This window comes from Pogona vitticeps, chromosome 1 (assembly GCF_051106095.1).
Source record: "Pogona vitticeps strain Pit_001003342236 chromosome 1, PviZW2.1, whole genome shotgun sequence".
NCBI lineage: Eukaryota > Metazoa > Chordata > Lepidosauria > Squamata > Agamidae > Pogona > Pogona vitticeps.
In genome coordinates this window covers 317,636,751-317,650,956 of record NC_135783.1, presented here as the reverse complement: position 1 = coordinate 317,650,956, position 14,206 = coordinate 317,636,751, and positions in this window count along the sequence as shown.

Here is a 14,206-nt window from a genome sequence, read left to right as displayed (position 1 = left end):
AACTTTGAACGAGATGAAAGGGAGTTCTCAGGAGAGAGCAAGTGTCATTACAGACGCACAATCACGGGTACCAGACCAGGATACAAATAAAATTGCCCTCATATCATGGAATATAAATGGATGGATCTGACTCTCCCAGGACACTGAATCAAGAGAGTATCTTTCCTCTAAAGACATTGTATTGATACAAAAAAAACTTGGGTCCAGGAAAAGGTGGAACCTCTGGGGTAGGTCATGGAAGATACAAGGGAGGCTTAGGAGTGTTGACTGCCACATCCCTGTGTGTAAGCATAAGGTTGCTGCCATCCTTCAAACAACATGAAATGCCCATCCTTGCTCATTTTGAACATTGGGATTTGCTGATAATAAATGTGTATTTACCCCATCAAAAGAAAAAAATCACAGACTCTGGAAATATGGACAGAATTTGAAGTCTATGTAGCAGAGCTGCATCATTCTTATCCCAACACATACAGTGGTGCCCCGCTAGATGCTTACCCTGCATGACTTCAAAATTGCTTGACGATGACATTTTTGCTTGACGATGACATTGTGATCGCAAAACAATGGTTCCAATGGGGTAAATTCTGCTTTACGTTGATTAGGAGCCTGTTTTTTCCAGCTCCACAAAATGGCTTCTCTCCCTTCTCAAAATGGCTGCTTTCCAGACGGAAGCTTCGCATTACAGCGATTTTAACAGCTGATAGGCGGTTCTCTACGGATCGAAGGGGAGACCAGGAGAGGTCCTGCTGGATGATGAGGTATTTCCCCATTGGAACATATTGACTGGTTTTCAATGCATTTCAATTAGGATTTTTTTTTGCTTGACGATGATTTTGCTTAACAGTGATTTTGCTGGAATGCATTATCGTCGTCAAGCGGGGCACCACTGTATGTGATTCTGGGAGGGGACTTCAACTCTCGTATGGGCCCTAATGATCAAGCCCTATACCATCAACATAAAGCATACCCTCCTACATCTGGCCTCTTACACCAGGCTTAACCTGCACATTCTAAATCCAGCTGAATTCACCTACCTGACAGGAACTTGAATGAGCCAAATAGACTATTTAATCATCTCATCAAATTTAATTCCATTACTGGAGAATCTGGAAGTAGCAACAAAATTCCAAAGCAACCATCTACCTGTCTCACTAATTATGAAAGCCCCTTTTTCTTACCTAAGAAGTGACAATCAATACCCACCCATGATACTTCCTGAGGGGGGAAATATACTATTGGGATAAAGATGGACCTGGATCTATGGACTTTCCTTGCATCTGACAACATGTAAAGCATTAGGACATCTATAATGAGCACGAGCAGCCCCGGTGGAAATTTATGAGGAGCTGATCTGCGAGCTGAAACAGTCTGTTACTGGCAAAGCAAAAGTGACCCAACAATGGCACCACCCAACTTCAAAGCCATGGTTTGATAAGGAATGCGTACTAGCTAAGAAAGTCTTGCAGAGCACCTACCAAGTCTATAAATTAAGTTCTGACCTGAAAGTGGCCCAAATCCTCCTGAAAGAGAAAAAAATCTACAAATAGCTGAAAAAAGAGGCCAAGAAAGAAAGTAGACCTTGTCTAGAGGGGCGGGGTAGAAATTGAATAAATAAATAAATAAATAAATAAAACTGGGAAAAATGATCCTAGCAGCAAAATCTAAGGACTCGACCCAGTTCTGGTGGCTGATAAAGATTTCTCCAACCTCTGGGTCAACACTTTGATATTGTTATATCCATTCAGATACATGGGAGAAGCACTTCCGAGACTTATATAAATATGCAGATGTGGCCCAGTTGAGATGGAATAGCACACTTGAAGATGCTCCACCATGGACACCAGTGTCAACCTCTTAAATATACATTTTAATAATAGCCCAGATGAAAATGGGGAAAGCCCGTGGAGAAGATCTGATTCCACCAGAGGCAATCAAAAATAATTTGGAATAGGAGGCAGAGCTTCATCGCGGTGCTGCCAGCAGCTCCTGGGAACAGCTCCCAGGAAAAGCTGGAACCACCCTGTCTGGGGTCCCTCTAGAAATGGGGGATCGAAGGGGAGACCAGGAGAGGTCCCTCTGAAGCAGTTGGTGAGCACCAGAAGGAAGAAGATTGGGCAGCAACCTGGTATTACTTCCCTCTGAAAATTCACCCGAACACAGATCGGATGCGGGAGCCATTTTGGCAGACAGCTGTGAGCAACTCCACCCCCACCCCCCCAAAGAGAGGAGAACAAGCAATACAGCATTGAAAATGTATAGTAACAAAGTAAGTTGAAGCCCTTGATTTATGAACAACCTCATTAAGCTGAAAAAGAAATAAGAGTGAAAATACTTGGACAAAAGAAGATAAGGAGCGGCGCGTTTTGCTTACCAGCCTGCTTCTTCAAAAACGAAAACTGATTCTTAAACAGAAGGCTGGTTTAAGGCCGAAAGAGAGACAGTGAGATGGAAAATTCTTTTGTTTCTGAAAAAAATCCTAGAGTGAAATACCACTGAACAGGCTTTAAGAGACTGAACTTTTGTGAATGCTGTTTACCCTGGACCTTTCTCCCTAGACTGTGTGGGACGCTGATAACAGAATCTTGCTGTATTTTTGGAGGAGGAGGAATAAGCTTTTGGAAGAATGAAATTGGACTGTGAATCATCAGCGAGACAATGCAACCGACTAGACTGAGGAGCTAGGAAAACCAGGACTGGAGTTGTTTTTTCTTTTATTGAATCTTTGGATTAATTACCTTTTTTATGCAAAAAGTTTTCAGTCTCTCTCTCTCTCTCTCTCTCTCTCTCTCTCTCTCTCTGAATAGTATATCAGGCCAAAGCAAAAGAAAATTTAAAAAAGAAGACAAAATGTTGTGGCATTTTAAAGACTAATTGCTTTATTTTAATGCGAACTTCCCTGGACTAATCCTCAATGGACTTGTTCACAAAAGCTCACATTAAAATACAGCTACCTCTTCTAAAAGTCTCTGGATAGTGTTCTTCCTGTTTCCAGGCTAGAGTGCACAAATGGTAGTTTTAGGAACAAAGTGAAGCAGAGTTGTATTTTGTTTCTCATGTTTCTTGATTACGAGATGTCACAGCCTAGGCCTTTGTCTACCATAAGAAGGAAGGGAGGCGAATAAACCAAACATCTTCCCTATTGTCCTTCCCAACTTGTGTTCCTCACTACTGCAACTGAGAGAACATCCTTATTTTTCATATCTGTCTGCACTAAAAGTGTCTGTTACCTTTACAGCATTTTTCCATTAATTTCTTTATTGACCCCATCAGTTTTCTAGGTTTTGAACTGGCTGGTTCCATTTTCATTTCTATAGGCCAAGAACAAGCAAAGTGACATTCTGAAGGTATCCATAGAATCATAGGATAATGTAGTTGGAAGGGGCTTATAAGGCCATCAAGCCCAACCCTTGCTCAGAGCAGGAATCCAAATCAAATGATTGTCTAGTTTTCTCTTGAATGCCTCTAGCATTGTAAAAAACTCAAAACATCTGAGGTAATTGGTTCCATTGTCATTCTGCTCTAACGATTAGGACATTTTTCCTGATATTCTACCAAAATCTGGTTTCCCATTATTAATCTGAGTCCATTATTAAGTGTAATAATGCACTCTGAGATGATAAAGAGCAGATCTTGTCCATCCTTTGTATGATAATCTTTCAAGTGTTTAAAAAGTGCCATCATATTTCCCCTCAGTCTTCTTCTCTCGAAGCTAAACATACCCATTCTTTCTGTCTTCCTCATAGAGCTTGGTTTCCATCATCATCTTTGTTGTCCTCCTCTAAACTTGTTCCAGTTTGTTGGCATCTTTCTAAAGATTCAATGTTCAGAACTAGACACAGCTCTTAATATGAAGCCTAACCAGTACCAAATAGAGGGGAACTAGTATTTCACGGGATTGGAGACTATTTAGTTAATGCAGCCTAAAATAACTTTAGCTTTTTATTTTTTTTTAATTTAATTTTATTTTTTTGCAGCCACACTGCACTGTTGGCTCATATTCAGCTTGTGATCAACTATTCCAAGATCCTTCTCTCCTGTAGTATTACTGAGCCAACTATCCCCCATATTTTATCTGTTGGGATATTTTCCCTTTAGAAGTAGAAATTTGCACTTATCTCTCTTAAATTTCCTTCAGTTGTTTTCAGCCCAGTACTCAAGCCTATCAAGATCTTTTTGGCCCTTTTTGAACATAGGGACACTGTTAGCCCTCCTCAGTTCATCTGGCATGTCACACATCCTCCTTTATTTCAAGAAAATAAAGACAGTGGTTCTGAGAGACCTGATCTTAAAGCCAGTTCCTTCAATAATCTTGGATGCAAATTCATCTGGCTCTGGAGATTTGAACTTGTTCAAAGTAATATTGACTACAGTGGTGCCCCGCATGACGACGATAATCCGTTCCATTAAAATCACTGTACAGCGAAATAATCGTCATGTGAAAACAGTTTCCCCATTGGAATGCACTGAAAACCGGTTAATGTATTCCAGTGGGGAAATTACCTCCTCGTCCAGTGAAGATCCTCCGTAGGGCAGCCATTTTGTGAGCGCCGATCAGCTGTTTTTAATTGCTATCTTCCGAAGCAGGGGTCCGGAAAACAGCGGGAGGCCATTTTGTGAAGCCGACGATCAGCTGTAAAGATCGTCCTTTTGTGATTAAACGGTCCGTGAAGCACGGACCAAGTCGTCGTCAAGCGGAATTCCCCCATTGAAATGCCTGTTTTGCGAATCACTATAGCGATCACAAAAGACATCGTCATGCGGTTTCATCGTTCTGTGGGGTCGTCATGCGGGGCACCACTGTATTTATTTATCACTCTCAAGCTGCAATCAGTTGTTGAGGTACAACTGGCAGCATAGCTTAGCTGGTTGAGCTCAATGGGAATGGGAGCCTGACAACATCTGGAGAACTGCTCTTTGCTCACCCTTGATATGCACTGTTCTAATTCTCATACACACCCCTCTCTATCACACACACCCTCACACACACACACACACACACACACACACACCTCCCCCTCTCTCTCTCACACACACACACACCTATGCACACCTATTTACTTTCTGGTTTCTCTATAAACTAGGCTTGTTTTACTACGTCATGTTACAGTGCCCTGGATGATCCAGTGTTATGGCAACGACCATGGCATGAACAGCCTGTAAATATCAAATAACACAATGTCTAAATAGAAAGCAACCTTTTATAGTTAAAACCAAACACTCTAGGGGATAACCAGTTTCCTCCCAGAGGGACTCATATGAAACTGGAGTGGGGAATTTTTTTTCTCTCTCTCTCTCAAATACCACATTATCTTGTAGGATAAACTGTCAAGATCTATACACAAGTCATGTGTAGGACTCATCTTTTACATTTCCTCTTTTCTTTCTGCATGGCAGCCAGTGATCTGAGCTAGGGAAAACCGTATCCCACCTCTGCAGTATGAAGTGCCCCCTCCCACAATTCTACAACTTGGTACTATTGCCCTCTTTTCCCTCCAAGCCCAGAAATCTGCTGGTGAAGATCAGATCCTCCTTGGTAGCAGTCCAGACTGATCGCTTTTAGAAGGCTCTTGAAATAAAGCAGGGCCACATGTGAACTTAAGGTGCTATGTTGCTAACTCCTGATCTTAAAGACACCCAGCCTTTCTTGCTGCCCTTCCTTGTAGTAAAAGGATTTACACAGATTGCAATGATCAATTTACTGGCCAGAACTACACCCTTACGAAGAAAAACTGGAAACCACTTCTGAATACTCTATAACTCAAAAAGATTGAAAAGGGTCACCGTAAGTCAGAATTGACATGATGGGACATATTTTTTATTAAATACGTGCAACAGGTTAAGCTGGCCAGAGATATAGTTGTGCCCAAGAAATCAGAGCTTGGAGAAGTTAATTTGGGGAAGTGTGATATCCAGAATCCCCAGCCACTGTGATCATTGGGTGATCTGGGAGAGAGAATCCAAAAAAGGAAGTTTTCCAAGTTCTGAAAATAATCACATTTGGATTGAAAGCTGTTGGGGGGGGGGAGGAATAGAGAGACATTGCCCTCTAGTCTTACTGAAGGTGATTTCTGCATGTTGCCAAGAATTTTGTCCATAATCTTCATCTGGGCATAATCCTCCACACTCCATGGTGTTGCTATCTCTCTGCTATATTTCCACAAGGGGAAAGGGGAAGAAAGAAATGTATAGGCAAGAGTGTGAAATGAGAGATTAATTTTCTGTATGAGCCCCTAAAGTATGACTGGTAGGGGAAAAACAAAATTTTGTTTTTGTTACAAGGATGTGTCATTCCATCTGTCTATAATCCTATTAAGCAAACTGATGTGTTCCAAGCAAGTCAGCACGTAACGCATGTGAAAGCCTGCACAGCAAATAGCGCTGATTGGAGAACATTCTTTCTGAGCAGGAAATTCTCTCTAAGGATCACAGCGGAGGGCACAAAATCTGCTCCAATGTGACTCAGAGTTGGCAGTAGCAATAAACAGCTATTAATGTTAGAGCATTGTGAGATGCTGACTTGGGAAATAATAATCATCATGAAATCAATGCATTATGATTTACATCAAAGCTAAATTGATAGCTGCTGCTGTGGCAAAAAGACAGGACGAGCTAGCAAACCAGCCTACCAGCCTGCAGCCCAAGTACTTGTTAATTCAAATTTATATGTCAAGTTCAGCTGATTCCTCTGTACAAATAGAGATGGCACCTTAAATCTATCATACGTTTCCATGGATTTTTGCTCACTTCATGGGGTGCATCTCAAAAGCACATGCCACAGAAATCTTGCTGGTTGTGCTAGTTTTAGTTTTTAAAATGGCACAGAACTATTTTGTTAGTTTTGCTGCAAGAGACCACACAACTACCCTTCTAGACTTAGGGTGCAACTACACAGAGAGGGAAATGTGGATGTAAACTCATACCAAGAGATATGTTTCTCTTCTATTTAAGTAGTCACCAATGAAGAGGAGGAAACACCTTCTAATTTAAGTTCTGTTGCAGTTCTGTTGGAGTGCCTGTAGGTGACATGGTTCAAAGGAACTGACTTAAAGAAGGCGTTTTCCTTCCTCAGTTACTCATTTCCTCATCTTATCTTGCCTACCAAGAGAGTTCTATTAAACTGTAATAAATGAATATATACATACATAAGCAAGTGAATGAACTGGAACTCTGCCTGCCTAGAAGAAGCTGTTGGAGGGGGAAGGGGGGGGAAAGAAGCATAGAAAGGCTTTGAGTAGAGTGAGCGCTGGTGCTGCTTGTTTGTGTTTGGGGGAGGGAGCTCATGAGGCAAGAGCTGAAGGGAAAATGCTTTGGCAAAGCTGATTCACATGTCCCATTGCATCATGTGATCAGCAGAAAAAATGGAAACCAGCCCACCCCAAACCCATAGTATTTCACACATTTTTTCTGATGTAATCAGGCTCTCTGTTAAGTTTTTCTCCTTCACTTTTTTCCCCTACCTGTCCATGTTCTTTCGGCAGCATCAGTAGATAGTTTGTCATTTTTGCATAACTACAGCAGTAGCCTAAACCTACCATTGCTTTGGGTCCAAGATGAATACCCAAGACACTGCCACCAGGGTCCAGGAAGTTGCCTGTTAAAAGGCTGGCCCATAATTCTGTGAAAAAATTGAACAGTCCTGTAGGATGTGTTGCAAGAAAGGCTTTCGCCAATATCTCACACTAGTCAAACTGGTGCTACAGTTGCATTTAAAATTAGAAAAATAATCAGACATGAAGCTTTTAAAAAGACAGAAGAACAACATCCAATAACAGCAAAAACAAAGCACTGGAATCAACAATTTAGGAGTCACATAATGTGGATTTTCCATAATAATATCAGAGTGCATAGGATCAGTATGTGTGTGTGTGTGTGTGTGTGTGTGTGTGTGTGTGTGTGTAAAATGATCCTATGCACTCTGATATTACTGAAAATTCACATTATGTCACACCTAAATTGTTGATTTTTATATATATATAATGATCCTATGGGGACATCTAGTGAGTAACCTTATACCAATACTGATTTTAAAATATCTATTATGGAACATATATTAACTCTCCTTAAAATAGCACACAGATATTTAACACGAATGGGCTTGGAACATGGGCATTTTATCCAAGCCAGATTCTAAGGAAATTTAGGGTAGTAAAATGTCCTGAAACAAACCCAATTGCACTGTCAGAAGAAGAACATTTACTTGCTTTCTCATGTCAGCTTTTGTTTGAAAAACTTCATGGCATCTTGTTTTTGTCCCGGTAGTCCTCACTGGAGAAACAAAACAACAGCCCAAATTCTGTTTGTGTAACATTGCATGACAGACACACACACACACACACACACACACACACACACACACACACACACACACACACACACACACACACACACACACACACACACACACACACACACACACACACACACACACACACACACACACCCGGTTAGGTCCTGAAACTCTCTAAGGCTCCTTATTGCCTTGGGCAAGCCTTTGGGGACCTCAGGATGGCAGCAAGGAGGATTTAATTGCCCAAAATTACTGTCAAATTGAATCAAACTGAATCAGTTACAGAGGATTTGACTCACTAAATCCCCATTGATTCTGTGGGCCTATTTTAGTGCAATTTACTATGCAAGGCAAGAGAATTTTGACTGTTGCTTAAAATCATGGATTGCTGCAGATTTAATACACAACAGTACATATAAATTATGGAGAATAAGGTTGTGCTCACGAGTAGGAACTACTGATTTAGTGCTTTAAACTAGAAAACTAGGGTTTTCTTGGGGAGAAGAAGGTGCAATATTCCCTTAGTTTTCTGGTATAAACCAGTGATGAAAAGAGGTGGAGGCATATAGAAGATAACCCAACAGATGATAGTAGTTCTATGTCTGGATATTTGTATTATATCCGAAAATAATTTTTTTTGCTGTTCTAATTGCATGGCTGCTAAAATCCTTGAAGTTTCTTCAGCTCACCATCCAGAGAATAACTGTAGAATTGAATGATGCGCCTTAGAGTGTTCTTTGAATTAGTAATACCCAACAGACAGTTTATAACAGCTGTAATTAAGAGACTGGGGGCCATATTTCCATCTAATTAAAGCTCGCCTCTAAATTGACAGTCATATGGAGAAAGTTGCCACATGCTTAATGAGAAGAAATTACCTTTGAACATTGACACTCTAGCTCTGGGGTACCCGGAAATGCTGAGGCACAAAAAAGAATGAGGAGAAGAAATCACCCTCTGGACTCATTACCTTTGTAATTTACATCAAAGCGAGAATTAGCTAGTATTCAGGTTAATCTACATTCACGTCTCCTCTAGGGAACTGCATGTCAATAGTCAGTTGCACCCATTTTCCTCCAAATCTTCTAGGTGCCTGAGCTGAGAGTAGCAAATGCTCATGAAACAAACTTGGCTACCCTTTTTCAGCCCGTCCAGGCCCAACTGGAAAGTAAAGATCACTTCAGGTAAGAAGTTCAACTATCTGTTGAATCTCATCTTAGTTTTCCCCACTTAGCTTCAACTGTCAAATTAGAACATGTAAATGCCACCTGCTTTATGTGCTTGGTTTTTCCTTCCTTTTCCTCCATGGTATAAGAAATATGGCTTCTTCAAAATTCCATTCCACAATACTAAAAACCTGCAGACACTCAGTATTCACAGCACTAGACGAGATGGATCAGTCTGACACAATCTATGGCAACCTCCTGAGTACCTTTCTGTGTAGATGTTTTTGAAATAAAAAAATTAAGGAAGGACAAATTTATTTTTTATTTATTTATTTATTGCATTCATATGCCACCCATCTAGACATAGTCTACTCTGGGCGGCTCATAACATATACAATTAAAACAAAAATTAAAAAGACAGAAATTAATCTCAGCAGCCCAATTGAGCCTCGGGGCAGCTAACTTGCCCCAACTGTCCCCATATCTTCTGGGCTCAGATTGGGCTAGCTAGTGACATGTGCATCCATCAACGGCCCAAATCCTGTTCTTTTAATTTTGTGCAGCATAAACTGATGATGTCATCAGCTTGTTCCCCTAGAAATTATTTTAATTAATTAAATGCTTCCTATCTTCCCATTTGAGGTTTCAAGACTAGTTTGGCTTTTGCTGTTGTTTATACTTAGGACTGCTGAGTTCCTCTGGAAAATGCTTTCGATCAAATAAACATTTTCCAACCTCCCTTTTCATGCATTCTCTTTCAACTCGTGTGATATAGCTGTTTTTCCATACAATGTGCTTAGTCTTCAATGTTCTCTTTTGATAAGCTGTATGTCGTTTTTGCCCGCACCCAAAACTTTCTGAGTCTTGACAGTCATTAGTAATACAGAATAGCTGCACAGTCCTTTTATCATTTTTCAACTATTTCCTGTGCTCCTACATTTTTCTTATGGATTTCTCATCCTTGTGCTAAAGAGAACTTGTTTGGAACTTCTGGCTCTGAAGGAGTTTGCCTCTAGTCATGGGGCACAAGATTGCTCACATTTCAGCTTCCCTGCAGATACAGGCATTCATCAGTAGTTTTACTGTGTCTTTGCTTGATGGCAACAAGTGTTTCACAAGGAAGATGTAACTCACTTTTTGCTTATGGCCCACCCCCTAAACCATGAAACAAAGTCAGCCTAATCTCGGCCCTTATCTCAGCCTGATCTTTTTCACAAGTTCCTTGTGAGAATAAAATGGAAAGCCAGGAGGTGATTTAGGGCATTGTAGAGGGCTTGGACAGTGGGTAGGGCAGAACAAAATATGTTCTCTGGAAATATGTTATCTGAATGGCAGATTTGGGAAAGCTGTGAGTATATCATTATGATACTGCATGTGCATCGTAAACCTTGATTGTACCGCATAGCACTTTGACAGATTGTGTGTGTGTGTGTGTGTGTTTAGTCGTTTAGTCGTGTCCGACTCTTCGTGACCCCATGGACCAGAGCACGCCAGGCCCTCCTGTCTTCTACTGCCTCCCGGAGTTGTGTCAGGTTCATGTCGGTTGCTTCGCAGACACTGTCCAGCCATCTCATCCTCGGTCGTCCCCTTCTCCTCTTGCCATCACACCTTCCTAACATCAAGGTTTTTTCCAAGGACTCTTTTCTCATGAGATGGCCAAAGTACTGGAGCCTCAGCTTCAGGATCTGTCCTTCCAGTGAGCACTCAGGGTTGATTTCCTTTAGAACTGATAGGTTTGTTCTCCTTGCAGTCCAGGGGATTCTCAAGAGCCTCCTCCAGCACCACAATTCAAAGGCATCAATTCTTCGGCGGTCTGCTTTCTTTATGGTCCAGCTCTCACTTCCATACATCACGACAGGAAAAACCATAGCTTTGACTATTCGGACTTTTGTTGGCAAGGTGATGTCTCTGCTTTTCAAGATGCTGTCAAGATTTGTCATCGCTTTCCTCCCAAGAAGAAGGCGTCTTTTAATTTCAGGGCTGCTGTCTCCATCTGCAGTGATCATGGAGCCCAGGAAGATAAAATTTGACACTGCCTCCATATCTTCCCCTTCTATTTCCCAGGAGGTGATGGGACCAGTGGCCATGATCTTAGTTTTTTTGATGTTGAGTTTCTTTGACAGATTAAAAATCCATATCTCTTTCAACTACCTATGAATATGAAAACAGTAATGAACTAAACATAACTTGACAAGAGGACTACAATACCAGTCCATCATCAGCAAAGCTGCTATAAAAGACTGGGAGTCAGGCAGAGCATTGGGGCAATGAAGCATGGTAGATGTAGCTCCACAGCTGAAGCCCAGCCCATTGTGAAACAAATTTTCCTCTGTTAGCTTAAAGGCCTAATTCCTACACCATCGCCTAGCTGCTTCAGCAATAAATATCACCAGATAGGAGCCACAACTACAAGTTGACATGTGTGTCCTTGCATCCTATTTTGGAGAGAAAGGCAGGACATGGACTTAATAAATAAATCAAAATCAATTTTTCTAATTCATATATTGTCACTGCCAGGGGGGTTATTTTATGTTATATTATGTTGATGTTTCATATTATTCTTGGTTGGGTTTTTTGTTGTTGTTTTTGATGTTGTGTGTATCTGACTTTTGTAAACCAACCAGAGCAGTGGCTTGTCACTAGATAGGTGTTATATCAACCAACCTACCTATCTACCAACCTCTTGTTCCCAGCTGTTTTATGTCTGGTATGAAATCCTAGCAGTTTAGCAGTAATTATGCATGGGTTGCAATGCTTTTGCATTTTGGATTTGTTGCTTTATTTTAATTTAACTTCAACAAAATAATTTTATACTGCAAACTAAAAGGGAAGAAATAGTGAGAATGTGTTTCTCTTCTTTATGCAGTATGCATAGCAGCTATTTCCAAGTGAAAGTACTAGCATCAGATATTGATAATACAAACAAACATTATAGAAAAACAAAATGAGCCTTGTGACACAAAACAAAATTTATAGATTTTGTCTCAGCTTTTATTGTCTATTATAATTTTAAAAAATGTTATTCGCAAAGGCTTTCACGGCCGGGATCTAATGGTTGTTGTGGGTTTTTCGGGCTTCTTGGCGGTGTTCTGAAATGTTGTAAAGAGAAATTCCATGCTGCCCTCTACTGGTGGTTCACTGGCATTTTTATTTCATGGTGGAACTTTATAGTGAGATTTCCAAACTTTTTAGCATTGTGCTTCCTCTTTGATTTTTGAGAAAGCATCCCATCTCCACACTTTTCATTTAGTATTAATCAACCCCCTTCACCCAAAATTTCAATTTGCAATTTAAAATTTAAAAAACCCTAACAAAAATAATTTAAAATAGCCATGAATTGTTTTTCTTAATGAAAAATTAAATTATGAAAAATCTCACAACCTTGCATCCTCCTTGGAATTTCTTCATACCTCCTCAGTTTGCAAACCAATGTTTTATAGGCATACTATGCTTTTCCTTAGAGAATAAGAAAACTTTCAAACTGGTTCAAGTTAAATTTAGCAATACAAACTTTCTCAAATTTCTTCAATCTAAGGTGAAGGATGAACTATATTTCCCCAAATATCCTATGATATTTGCTCCGATTTTCTGCATTTCTCCTCTACTTCCTGCACACCTTCATTCCTTGATCAATTTTGCTCATCTCTGTTTCCAGCTCTACAACATTGTACTGAAAAGCACTGACCAGAAAAGATTCGAAACATGGTCACACCATGGATCAGTATTATAGCACAAGCAACCTCAGTTTTTATTATTGTGCCAAGAATTCCAGCAGAGAACTTTTGGAAACTTTGGAGTTCTGGGTGTCTGCTGATGCCTTCTTTATGTGTGGGTGATACTGTTTTTTCATCCTAAGCAATGAGACTCACCACCACCACCACCCCAATGGAGGGAAGATATGGAATTATTTCTTATATGACATAAACCAACTACATGTGTATTAGTGGCCGACCAGCTTCAGGCTCTCTTGGATGAAACAGATGCCCTGGATCCATTCCAATCGGGCTTCAGGCCGTGCCACGGTACAGAGACGGCATTGGTCGCCCTGTATGATGACTTGTTGAGGGAGACCGACAGGGGTAAACATCCCTGCTGGTCCTCCTTGACATCTCGGCGGCCTTTGATACCGTCGACCACGGTATCCTCCTGGGGAGGCTCTCTGAGCTGGGAATTGGTGGCCTGGCACTTGCCTGGCTCTGTTCCTTCTTGGAGGACCGACCCCAGAGAGTACAGCTTGGGGAGAATGTCTCGGCCCCATGGAGTCTCAACTGTGGGGTTCCACAGGGGTCAATTATTTTCCCAATGCTGTTTAATATCTATATGAGGCCGCTGGGCAAGATCATCAGGAGGTGTGGGGCATCGTGTCATCAGTACACTGATGACACCCAGCTCTACATCTCCTTTTTTCCAACTGCAGGTGAAGCTGTCCTGTCCCTTCAGCGCTGCCTGGGGGCTGTATTGCAATGGATGAGGAAAATGGGCTGAGGCTGAATCCGGACAAGACGGAGGTTCTGAGGGTAGGTGCCCTCACTGTTGGTGGGTTGGGCGACTCCCTCTCGTTTGGGGGGGTAGCCCTTGCCGCAAAGAGTGGAGTCCGCAGCCTGGGGATCCATCTGGACCCGGCGCTCACCATGGAGACTCAGGTGGCGTCGGTGGTCCACACAGCCTTTTTCCACCTTTGGTGGATAGCCCAGCTGCGACTCTATCTTGATGTGGGGGCGCGCACTACCTTGGGTCATGCACTCGTAAT